The sequence below is a fragment of the Prionailurus bengalensis genome, chromosome A1, assembly GCF_016509475.1.
Source record: "Prionailurus bengalensis isolate Pbe53 chromosome A1, Fcat_Pben_1.1_paternal_pri, whole genome shotgun sequence".
Lineage (NCBI taxonomy): Eukaryota > Metazoa > Chordata > Mammalia > Carnivora > Felidae > Prionailurus > Prionailurus bengalensis.
Genome location: NC_057343.1, coordinates 118,293,607 through 118,306,879, shown reverse-complemented (window position 1 = coordinate 118,306,879; position 13,273 = coordinate 118,293,607).

The following is a 13,273-nucleotide window of genomic DNA, read 5'->3' as shown; positions in this document are numbered from 1 at the left end:
CAGGGGCTGCAGAGCCTGGGGTGGGAGGAGGCCTGGAAGGGCTGAGGCCCCTTTGGCAGCCTCTGAATTCACAAGGGATCAGGTCAGCTCTCCAGCTCAGTGAGCAACCCGCAGGCCCCCCACCAATCCTCCAGTTACAGAATCACAAACCCTCCCTCTACCTGGCCAGAGTGACCAGCCCTAACCTTGAGGCTTCCCTTGATCAAAGGAAGCAGTGAATCAACAGGAGGACCTCACAACATCCCCACCCCTGACTCAGCCCCACGTTGAGGGTAAGGAGCTCCTGTTAAGGTCTAACCCTGGAAAAGATGTCAGGGGTCAAGAGACATGGATATTAGAATCCTGCTGCTGATTGTTCACTTATTCTGTAAACATTTCCTGAGCCTGTCCCTTGTGCCAGCCCAGCATAGGGTACTGGGACACCCCAAGAATGACACACGGTCTCTATGGGAAAGGCAAACAGGTAAATAATGACCACAGCATGTGTTCAGCCCTGCCCTGAGCTGTAAATTTAGGCTGGAATGCTAAAGGAGGTGTCTCCTCCAGTAGAGTCCAGAAGGCTTCCTGGAAGGGGTGGTGTCCCAGCTGGACAGATCTGGCTGAGGGAGTTGTGTGTGAAAGGACCTGGGGTAGGAGGAGGGGAAGGTAACTGAGGAGGGCAGGTAAAGTTGAAAAGGAAGGGGGATGGTGGTGGTGCAGAATTAGAAGGCCCTGCTGGTCAACTTAAGGAGGGAAAGAGGAGCCATTGAGAGATCCTGGAAAAAAAGGTCAGATTCACATTCTTTTGTTTTGTTTGTTTGTTTGTTTGTTTGTTTATTTTTGAGAGAGAGCAGGGCAAGGGCAGAGAGAGGGAGATACACAATCCAAAGCAGACTCCAGGCTCTGAGGTGTCAGCACAAAGTCTGTCTGGGGCTCGAACCCACGAACCATGAGATCATGACCTGAGCCGAAGCAGACGGTTAACCAACTGAGTCACCCGGGTGTCCCAAATTCACATTCTTTACAGGTTTTAACTGTCCTTCTCGCTTTTCTGCACAGGTTTCTGTGGGGATGCCTGGGATGGGAGTAGAGACACCCACAGACAAACAGGAACAGGAGCCAGGTGCATTGAAGGTTAGGAAAGATGGTCCCTACCTCCTTCCCTCACATCTGGAATCAGAGGCTTACATTAGAAATCTGGCTGTACTGCTTCCTAGTGGTATGACCTTGGGCAGGTGACTGAGCCTTCATTTCTTCATCTGTAAAATGGGAATAATAATGCTCACCATCACCGAGGATTCTTGTGGCACTTCAGTGAAAGAATTTGTCCATTCTTTTACTGAACACATATTTAGCACCTACTATGTGGTAGGCCCGGTGCCAGGTGCTGGCATTACAGCACTGAATTAGACAGGCATGATCCCTACTGTCTCTTGGAACTTCCATTCCAGTAGAGAAGACAGACAATAAACAAACAAACAAATGAGATAATTACAGATTGTGTTAAAGTGCCGTGAAGGAAACAAACAGTAGGACATGAAGGAGGATAACTGGAGGTGGGGGAAAGGAAGGGGCTGCGTTACTCACTGTGGCCTGAGTAGCTTATCTGAGGAAACCTGGAGATGTAGAGCTCAGAACAGAGCATTCCAGGCGAAGGAAAGGGCAGCTGCCAAGGCCCTGGGGTGGGAGACAATAAAGGGGTTAGCCTGATGCCTCTAAGATGCTAAGCTTCCTGAGGGCAGGAAACTAGGTCTCTTACCTCTCCCAACCGGTTGGACAAATACAGGGTAAGATGTATAGAAATGGAGGGGATTTTCCAGCTTGCTGGTCCAACTTCCTCCCCACCCGCAGCCCCTGGAGTGGTGTTGGGGGGTTGCTGGCCTCATCAGTAGGTCCATCTGCACAGCTTAATCTGTACTCCAGCTGTTCTGTACAGGAAAGTCCTCTGCCCACTCCTGCTCCTTTCCCAGGGTTCCCAATCCTCTCCTCAGACAGGAGGGGCAGGTTGGGGCCCCTCCAGAATCTGCCGGTCCAGAGTCTGGACTGAACAGAATTTAGTGTCTGACCTGCAGGGGCTGCGGGGGAGGATGTGTCCCTGATGAATATCACCAAGTGTTTTAGGATCATTGGGGCCTTTTGGGAGTCTCCCCCTTGGTCTGGGTCTCCCTTCAGGGAAAGAAACCTCGAAGAAAGATTTCTTGCACATGGGTACATTTCACACGCAGCAACCGGCACCCCCACCCCGCCCCGTGCTGCAGAGCACACACAGCTCCTCTCACACACTCACCATCCAGCTGCACACTGCGTCTCCATGGCAACCAGTAGGCCTGGTCCACGGATGTTAGAAATAAGTGCCAGAGGAAGAGAAGAGAGAGAGGGAGAGACAGAGGAGAAACATCAGAAATAAAGAGACTCAGAAAGACAGCCTCCCAAGGAGGACCCCACTCTTTCCTTGCACCACCACCACCACCCCCCCCACCCCCCCCCGCCAGAGACTCTTGAATGGACTCAAGGCCTGAGGATGGAGGGGCTCAAGATGGGGACTAAGCAGTGGGCTGGGGGCTGTCTGGAAACAGGTAATGGGGCACAGTGGGCAGTGAGGGAGGAGGAGTATCAGGGAAACTTGAATGACAGTCTGGAGTCCTGGGCTAAGAATACTTGGTCCAGGTAAAAGACAGATGAGGGGGTTGGGTGGGGGTGGGAGACTTGGTGGGGGGGCTCCCTTCCCTTCTTCCAGGCCTAATTGGCTGCTCAGGCTGAAACCTCCTCTTAGTCACTTAGTCTAATTAGAATTGTTCCTGAGAAGATGGTGGGGGAGGGGAAGGAGAAGCTCGGGTGTGAAGGTGGAAGGGTGGGTGGAGACAGAGCTGGGGGTGGGGAGTAGGAGTTCCTTCTATCACCTTCCATCCATTCCATCACCGGCCAGTGGATGGGCTGAGCTCTAACTGTCCAGGTTGTGGGTCACTGTACATCCTGGCCTTCTGTCACCAGTGCTCCTCAAACGCCCCTGCTTTCTGCTTGGCCCCTGTGTGTCTCTCTGTCTCTTGCTCTACCTCTTACTCTCTCTGGCTCTCCCTTGTTATCTTCTCACCTTCCTCTTCACCTTTCCTCAGGGTCTCCCAATCTCTGGCCAGCAATATTTGAATAATAAACAGGTGAAGTATTTAGGAGTTCTGGCTGGGGCTGAACCAGGGGCAGGGAGAGCAGGGAGAGGGGATTATACTGAAAGCAGCCTCATCTTCTGGGAGTAGGAGGGAAGGGGACAGACACTGCCTGGCATGACTCCCCTGACCCCCTCCCCCTTCCCAACCCCAACTAAGGAGAGACCTCGCTGGAGTCTGTGGAGCTTGGCTTCTGGAGCTGGACTGTCTGGACTGCCTTGAACAAGTCACTTAACCTCTCTGAGCATCAGTTTCTTAGCTATGAAATGGGGATAATAAATCCTAAATTTTTTGTGTGGATTTAAGGCGATGGTGCATGTAACCAGCTTAGTCCAATAAATTGTAAGCGGTCAATAAATGCAACTTTTCTCATCACTCCCAGACTCCTTTCCTTTCCCTTCTGGAACCAGGACATCTGCATCTTCCAAACTCTCTCCTTATTCTGCTTCCTCAGTCTTTCAGGCTGAAAATGACCTCTTAGCTCTCAGACTCACCCTCCTTGCCTATGCAGTGCGGGGAGGGCTATGTGAGAAGTTAGGCATGGATCCTGCCCCCTTGCCACAGGGTTAGGACAGACCCTCCTCCAGTTTGGGATCTGATCTTCCCTTTTCTGCAGTACTCCAAGGGAGGAAAGGGGACAGCCATAAATGATGTAGGGGAAGTATACTTGCTGAGGGGGACAATAAGGGATGAGCAATGTCCAAAAACCTAAATATTTCATGGGGCTGCAGCACTGGGAAGGGCAAAGTCCCCGAGCTGTGTTTGTGAATATGCTTGCAATTCCATGTGGCTTGGAGCTCTTCCACATGCCCAGTGCCCTCTGCACGTGCTCCAACCCTCAAAGTGCTGCGCCTACAGAAAATTGCCCCGATGAACCCTTTCCTGGCCATGATCCCTCCAAAACCCCTCAGCACATGCATATTTTATTTCTTACAGCTGTAGTAGTTTGTTCAGGTTTGAAGCTGTATTTTGACATGGGCACGCTTTTCTTGCTCATTCAATTTCCCCTTTCGATCCCCCAAGGACAGATTTTCTTGCCCCTCACCTCCTCGGCATTATCAGGGGAGCCCAGGAGCTGGAAAGAGCCGGTGGGGTGGGAGCAGGGGCGGGGCTGGGGTGGGGATGGCAGGGGGGAGGTCTGAGGAGGTTGACTGAAGAGGAAGGTATCCATTACAGCAGGTGGGAGTGGGTGGATAGCAACAAGGTCCGGCCTCAGAGTGCACTGCTTACAGATGAGCTGGGAGGACCGCCTTTGCCAAACCTCTGCCTCCAGGTGGCCCCTGTTCCCCACTCTCTATGACCCTTCTGACTCCATAACTAAGTACGGGATTAGAAGGTGCCCTTGTGGTCTCTGTCATAGCTCCCCTTTGTCCTTTTCCTTGACCTTATCCCAGTCTATCGTCATTTCATTTATTTGTTTATGTGTTCAATTTCTGTCTCTTCCCACTAGAATAAAAGCTTGCAGGGGGCAAGAATCTTGTTTAACTTCTTTATCACCACTCAAAATGTTTACTGAATGAACGAATGAATAAATGAAGAGGAAATCTATTTGGGGATTCTGTAGGAACGGCAAGAAAAGGGAGCAAGAGAGAGGGCTGGTGGGCCACAGCTGAGTAGGGATAAAGGCCAGAAGGACTGAGCACAGAGCAGGAAGGAGGTGTGGAAGGTGGGAGGAGGAGGTGGCCTGGGGATGAGAGGTGGACTGGGGAAGTGGGTGTGAGGAGAGAGCATCGGTGGAGGTGGAGGAGCTAGAGCCTGGGGGCAAGAGATCTAGGGGAAGGCATCCAGGCTCCCAGAGGGGCTAGGGGCAGGGGCTTTGGGCAGGAGGAAGTTAAGCTTGGATAGAGGCCAAGGATAGGGTCTGCTCTCACCGAGGCTAGGCTTAGAATTTGGGTCTGGGGCTACAGTGGGTGGAGTGTAGGAAGGGCTGAGCCATGGCAGTTTCCCAGGACCTTCAGGTGCCATCAGTGTGTCTCAGACACTGACCCACCCTCACTCCCAAATCTGGCCCAGATGCCCAGCCTCAGTTTTCCTTCCCTTACCCTTCCAGGCCCATAAACAGGAAATGGCCCAGCAGGGGCTGGCCAGTTCTTCCCTCAGAGCAAAAGCCTGAGATACTCCTGAGTAGGGGCGGTTCATGCAAATAGAAGAGAGGTCTTAACCCCTTGATTACCTATGGTATACCCAGAGAGGCCCCTTCAGAAGCCTCCATCCTGCCAAACCAAAGGTGACAGCAATATTCACTCGTTAGCTCTAAGCCCCACAGGAAGCTGGGGATGAAGAACGAATTCTTTCATGGGACTCTGCCTTGTTCCTTGGCCCACTCTCCAGCCCAGAAGGCAGGCAAGGGACGGTGGTGGTAGCCTGGGTGAGGACGGAGAGACTCCCATCAGAGAGCTAGTGTCTCCCCCCCCCCCAACCGAATTGGCCAGAATGGCTATGTGTCATGGGGGAGCGGAGGAGATCAGAGGTGCACACCTGCAGTGGTTGTCATGGCAACCTGACTTGGATCCCAAGAGGGTGGACTCTCCCCCAAAGCCCTGTGCAGCCTGGAACACAAGAGCAGAGACACATGGGGGGTCGGGGTGGGGCAGGGAGGTCCACGTGCACGTGTGTACATACACACACACACACACACACACACACACACACACACACATTCTGGGCTTTGCAGAACTCTACTTCTTAGAGAACCCTGTCAGGTTCCTCCCTCTTCTCTCTACTTCCCTGGGCCCTGGGTGAGGCTGAAACCAGGGATGGCGCCATAAGAGGATGTGTTGGGGCCAGGGAGAGGGAGGCACCCTACAAGGGTTGTGTGTGCTTCCCAGGTGTGTTGGTGTAGGACCCTGTGTGCAGTGTGCCTGGGGGCGGGGGGGGCGCTGTCCCAGTTGTGTGGAGGACTTGTGTATACTCAACTGACCCATCCCCAGTCCCAAAGCCAGACCACACAGAAGAGGGATTTGGGAGGGAGAGGATTATTAACAAAGACAACAATAATCACAGTTAACCTTAATTGAGAGCTTATTAAATTCCAGCTATGTGACTGTGGTGAGCATTTTATAGGCAGTGTCTCGTGTGATCCTCACAGCAACTGTACAAGGTAGGAATTATTAGCCCCATTTACAGATAGGAAAACTAAGATTCTAAGAGGTTAAGTAAATTGCGCCCGGTCCAGGAGCTGGAAGAGAGACAGGGAGAGACTCTGCAGGAGTCTGCAGGAGGAACAGAGGATCAGGGTAGCAGCCACTGAGGCCACAAGTCCCATCCCTGGGCTCCACAGGACACTCAAGCTCACGTGCTCCCATGCTCCTCGGCAAGGCTGCTCGGTGATATGCCAAGAGGCAGGACCTGGCAACCTCGGGTTGTGATGTCCGCCTGGCCTAGGTTGGGGCAGCTGAGGGCACCTGTGAGGGTGTGGGGACACCGAGCAGCGGGCATCGTGATTGGCACGAGCCAGGGGAGCGGCTGGCAGCCTTGCTCCTGGTAAACACGAGGAGAGGTTACTTCACAAGGAAACAGTAATTAACTTTAATTAGCACCTTGCATCTCGGAATATTATTAACATCTCAATTTCTCTAATCAAGGCAGCAGGAGAGGGGCGGCATCTGCCTTGCCGACTCCTTCCTGGCCGTGCTCCCTGGCTTGGCGTGGTTCCTGCCCGGCCCCCACCCGCTGGATGGCACCCAGGAGCACCTCCTCAGGGGCAGGTTGCCAAGGGGAGCCAGGGAGTGAGGGGACGGGGACTGGCAGGGCCAAGAGAACAGGTCCAAGCCAGGGACATGTGAACCAGTGCCAGCGACGGGGCAGGAGGACAGGGGGTCTCCTTATCTTTCCAAGAAGACTATGGACACCAAAGGCAGGGCTAGGCTTGTGTCCCCTGACCCAGAGAACAGACATGGCTGCCTTGCTATTTCCCTCTTCCTTCCTTCTCCCTGCTTCTCCTCTCTTTCCCTCCCTCATTGAGCTAGCCTGCCCTTCCTCTCCCTCATGTCTTCTCTACCTTCTCTCTGTAACTCCCCCTCTCCTTCTCCTTCTTATAGAAGGGTGATGGTCAGGGGCCGTGTGCTGGCTTCCACCATTGGGACACAGAAATGGGCACAGGATAAATCCTGTCCCCAGGGAGTTTGGAATCCCATGGAGGAGATAAGTCTTGGGAATAAAGAACTCTAATTGGGCTCTGTACTGATAGGCATCATAATAGAGGAGAGAGAAAAGGCTGTGGGGGTTCCAGGAAGGAGGCAGAAATGGGAGAGGCAGGGTCTCTAATTGTGGGTCACCAAGACAAACACCATCTGGGGGACCAGGAAAGCAGAAGATCCTGAGGCAGCAAGCGCACTTGGTGCCGACCAGCCCTTTTCAGCCCTCTTCAGGAAACCATCATGGAGGGAAGGCCCCGAGGGCACAGGAGGTGATTCTCTGTTCATTACAGCCACCCTCAGTGGCTGTTAACCCTGCCTCGTGTCTGATATTAATAACTGACTATCCTCCTTGGTCTAATTACAGTGGCCTGCTGCTTGCACAGTTTGGGATTTATTTGGCAGTGTCCTCGTGGCCGTCTCCCCCGTCCATCCAATTTGTATTTATTGAGCACCTATTATGTCTTGAGGGCAGGGTCTGCCCTCGAGTAGACTCCAAGTGCTGAAGTTCCTCTCTACAGGGACTGGAGGGGTCATGGTGGAGGTGCCTACAGGCCTGGACATGTCAGCACAACGACAGCAGTGTCTGCCGGACTTCCCCACAGGGAAGAGGCTGGTTCCACATTGGCTTCGTCAGCACCCCTGGCTGCTGCAGCAGCTGCCTACAGTGTCATCCTTGTACATCCCCTCCCATCTCTGTTTTTAGACCATCCAGAGGACAGCATCAGAAGACTACAGTTCAACTGTAAATCTTGTCCAACATTAACTCAGAGGGCAGGTTAAATGTTCAGTGGAGACTCCAATCTCAAACCCACCTAGTTGGGGAGGGCACACACCATGTGATTTTACTATCTACCTTGGTTCAGAAAACTGATCACACGTCAAATTGCCAGGTGCAAGGTGGGACCAGTTTTGTTTGACCACCCTAATGTGGGGCCACGGAGCGGGGATGGGCACTGGCTTTGCCTTGGCTATCACTCTGTTTGCCCAAGTGGATCATCTTCATTGAGGCCTATGGGATCTCATTTAATTTTTGCAAGAACCTGGAGAAGCAGGAATGTCGATGCCCATTTTATAGCCTGGGAAACCAGACAAAGAGGTGAATCTACGCAGCTGGTAAGAAAGTGAAAGCAGAGCAGGACAAGAACCCTCTGTGGCCAACTCAGGATCACTTTCTTATTTGCGTCTCTCTGTTTTATTTGTGAGCCTACCCTCTGTCAGAAGCTGGGGCGCTGGGGGGGGGGGCCCAAGTGCGGCCTCTGCCCTCAAGGACAATAAGAGAATGGCCATTTGTCTCTTAGCAAACCCTAGCTCTCCCCCTCCCTCCTCCAAACTCCTCCTCACCACCCCCCTCCCCCCAGCTCCCCAGGGCCCTAAACTGGGCCTCAGTAATTGTAGAGTAGCCCGCACAGGGCGGGGAAGAATCTGACGTTTCCAAAGGCCTTTTTGATGTTGATGATTATGGCGATGATGATGCTGTCCGTCTCCTACCAAGACTGGGGCCTTTCTTTGTTTCTCTCACCATCGGGGTCTTTCTCTCTCCCTTTCTCTCTCTCTCTCTGTCTCTCTCTGCCCTGAGGACTGGGGTTGTCAGAGGACCAAGAGTTGCTCCTCCTTGGGGGCTGGAAGGGGACAAACTGGGCAGAAGTGAAATGAGGGGAATCAACCCACCCTTCACCTTCCCCAAACTGGGCCCAGGGGTGTGCTGATGTGTCATTAGCATAACATTTGCATAAGGAACAATTGAGGAGATTGGAGTCTCGCCTCAGAGGAAACACCTGCAAGCAACAGTGAATGAAAGCTTCTCCGCCTCCACCCTTAGATGCCTCCCACCCCACCCCAGGATGGGGGACGTGGCTGGAGCCCACTCATGTGCCTCGCAGTGAGGATGACGGCGATCGCAGTTATCATTCACGGAGTGCCTACTCAGTGCCAGGCACCGAGGTGGATGTTCTGCTTCTCTTCATCTTCGCAACCACCCTCGGTGGTACATTTTATTATTTTATAATACAGCTTACAAAGGAGGAAGCTGGGGCTCAGCCACCTCGAAGTCATACAGACTATGTTAGCAGCGACAGAGCTGGGCTTTGGAACAGGGTGGTATGATTCAGTGCCTGTGCCCTCAACCACTCAACCACTCACAGCAGATTGGGGTGCTCGGGGCTCACTTCAGGCACCCAAATCCAGTCTCCATGGACTCAGGGGATCCTGGGAGGCTTAGAACAAGGGCTCCAAGACAGGCCGCTACCCAAAGGCACACATGCTTGCACACACACATGCACAGCGCTCTGCCCTGCCCCCACCTGTGCTTCTGGAGGCAGAGGAGCTGGGCTGACTTGGCCCATAACCAGGTTAGCTAAGATCCAATTAACTAGTTAGCGCAGGCAGAGCTGGGGGCAGGCAGGGCGCGCTGGAGAGCGGGACGGATGGGTTGGGTAATGTGCAGAGACAGCCAGAGACAGCGGCTCCGCTCTAACCTGATAAGCAGCTCCCAACATCACTGCCGCCCAGCCTGGCAGGCGGAGTGGCCTCAATCCTGGGTTGCTGGGGAGGGTGCTGGGACGGTCTCCGACCCCCATTCCTCCCTCCCACACACACACTGCCCTCATCTTCTGGCCTCTCCTCAGCAACACTCACTCCTGCTCTGCCCCCTCTAAGGACTGTGAGGAAGGCAGCTTCTGCTAGATGTTTTCATCCACTATCTGCAGTCATGAACAGAAGGTAAGGGTGAAAGATCCACTTCCTCCAGGTGGGAGGCTGGGGGTGAGGAAGCTGGAAGAATTAATGGAGAGGGGAGGTGAAAATAATAGCAGCCACTATTTGTGGAGATTGCCACGTGCCAGAGATTCTGCAAACCCTGTATATGTACTCTCTCATTGACACTCACAACAACCCTCTGCTGTAGGCACGATCATAATCCCCATTTTGCAGATGGGAAAAGTGAGGCCTGGAGAGGTTAGACACCTACCTGACTATCAAGATCCTTCAGGCTTAAAACCACCATCACTTTGAACCATCCCTCTGAACCAGGTCTAGGATTAAAAACAATATTACCGGTAACAGTATGCTTCTTGCTTTTGTATAATCACTTTAGAGTTTACAAAAGCTCTTTGGATTTAATCCTGACAAGTCTGTAAGGTAAGTGTTTTACTTCTAGCCCCTATTTTCCAGATAAATACACTTGAGGCTTGGAAGGGCTTGTGCCCCCAAGCCTCACAGCTGGTGAGTAACAGTCAGAATTTGAACCCAGGCCAGGTCTTGCTGACTCTTAGTCTAATGCTCTTGAGGAGACAGTGGAAAAAGTCTGTAAGTCAAGGGTGGGTCATTCATCTATTTACTTGTTTATCACGGCTAGTTGGAGGAGTATGTGCAAGGCACCACGCTGGGCACGCTTACTCAGGGCTGAAGAAAGCAAATGGCTTCCTGCCTTCATGGAACAGGTGGAGAGGAAGGCCCTGAACTTCCGTGTCTGGGAACTTAGGGCTGCCTTGGTCTTGGAACTCCAGGGAATGAAAGACCATTCTGGTCTAATTTCTTCATGTTTCTCAGAGGCTGCATCTGAAGCCCGGAGGGTTAAGTGACTACCCAAGGTTATACAGAAACAGGCAGGCACACCAGGTCTCCTGGCTTGACCTGAAGTTTCCTCTCAGCCCAGGGCCTTTCCTTCATTGTAGGATGGGGACTTACTAACCCTGTAAGCTTTGGGTTCACCCACTGGGGAAGGAGCAGATGCTGTGCCAACCATCCCTGGGGTCGGCTCCCCCATTTCCCTCTGTGCTCTGGGAGAAAAGAATCTCCTGAATCCTGGCCGCTTCAGGCCATCTGGGGCTGTGGGGTCAGGACCCAGGGATGAGTGTATTGAGCAGGACAGCAAGAGGAAGCTTGCACCTGTGGGGGCCACCCGTGTGAGAAGATGTGTGCACCTCTGTGTTGTTCTCTGCTTTCCCTGATACCAGCACCAGAAGGGTTAAGCTGTCCCCAGCCAGTCCCCAGCCTGGGGGGCCTGAGGAGTAGGAGTAGTCAGTGCAGGAAGCTGCTCTCCCAGTCCCCAAGGCCCAGGGAGGGGGAAGGGAGTCTTTCTCAGTCTCTTTCCCAGGCTTCTCAGCCTCCCTGGGGATCCAGCTACATGCCTAAGAGGTGACCCTTGACCCATCCCCCTCCACAAGCCTCCCCTCCCCTCTCCCCCCCACCCAGCCCAGCCAGAAAAGACTCTGATCATCACTCCAGGGCACTAGTAGAGTGGGATCTCCCTACTTCCTCACCTCATTTTCCCCACCATCTCACTTATTCCCCTTAGTGCCTAACTTCACTTCTGTCCCACAGTCACTATATTCAGACCCCTGAACTTCTTCCCCCACCCTGGCGCTGGGCCCCCAGGCCCCTCCTCCCAGCCCCTGCATTTGTAATCTTCTAAAAATAAAAGCTTGGGATTCAAGTAGGCAACTCCGGAAATATACAGTCCAGCCCAGGCATCCGCCGGGGTGGAGAAAGGACCCACATATGGAGAAATACCCAGACGCAGCAACGCCCCCACCCCCTGCCTCTCAGGTAAACACAGGAACACAGTCTGTTCCTAAAGAGAAAGAAGGCAAGAGGAGGAGGATGGGCCCCAAAAGAGAGGGTGTGGGGGCCCCTCATGGGCTCCTCTGTCTGAAATCGTAAGTGATGGCTCCCCTCCTGCTTTCTCACTGCTTGGAGAACTAGCGGGCTGTCTCTTGCCATAGCCAGCTCTGACATCCTGTCAGGACTGAAACCCAGGGAAATTCCAGCAGGTTTGGGCCTAGTCCCTGCTCAGTTTCCCAGGAGTAGGCAGACAGCCACCATGGGCAGCACATGTATTCTTTATCCCTCTGCCTCCCCGTGGACCCTGGCCAGGACAAAGGCTGAAGAGGTCAAGGAGGGGCATCATCTGAGATCTCTTTCTGTTTCCCAGCTGTATGATCAGGTGGCCCCGGGAGAAGGGGTTTTGCAGTGTCCTGCAGGGATACTTCAGCTCCTCTATGACTGGTCCCGGCCACTTCCTCAGGTGGCAGAAGGACGAGGACCAAATCACACTGGATTTGATAAGATCCACTCCCACACTGGGCCTGATGAACTTCCTGGGCTGGAATTTGTGTAACTGCTCAGTAACACATCTTGGGACCTCATGAACAATGGTCATAATTAGAAGAATAATAGTAATATTTTTCAAGCACTTGCTCTGTACCAGACCTGGGCCAAATACTACGTATGCATCATTCTCACTTAATCCTGTCAGGAGCCCCTTTTTATTACCCTTAACTTATAGGGGAGGAAACTGAGGCACAGGTTGCTCACAGAGCCGGCGCTAGCCTTAGGTCACACTAGTAAATGGCAAAGCTGGGATCCGAACCCATGGCTGTGTGACTCCCTAGCTTTTCCTCTTTGGCTCTGGGTCGTGGCCTGAGGGCACGGTGCCCTGCTGATGGGGCATCTTCAAAATAACTGTGGTGTCAAGGCTCAAGTGGGCACCACTCACGTCCTGCGGGTAGAAGCCTGCCAGGAGGCTGGGCTTTCTTCCCACCTGGCCTGGGCCTTCTTTCTGCATGTTGGCAGACACATGCACAGAGCACATGGGGTTCAACGGGCCCTGGCTCATTCCATTCGTACCACCTCAGTTCAAGCCTCAGCAAAACGGCAGAGGTCAGCTTGGGGGGATCTGGGGAGCTGCCCCATCAGCCTCATCCTGGGATCCCGGTCCCCAGCACCCCCACCGCTGGCCCACAGCCTGGCTGGCCCTTGCTAACCCCAGCCAGGCAGACTCCTGCGGCAACCTCACAGGCAGCAGCACAAACTCTGTTTGCCTTCCCATTTCCTTTCGCGAAGGAGGGGCTGCTGAGCAGGCTGGCAGCCTGGACTGGGAAGCCCACAGCACAACTGCGAAGGAGACAAAGACTAACTTGAGAAGCAGCCCCTCTTGCCAGCATCTTGGAGCCCCTTCCCAGGCCCGGTCACCCAACCCTGGCGCTATTCTCCACA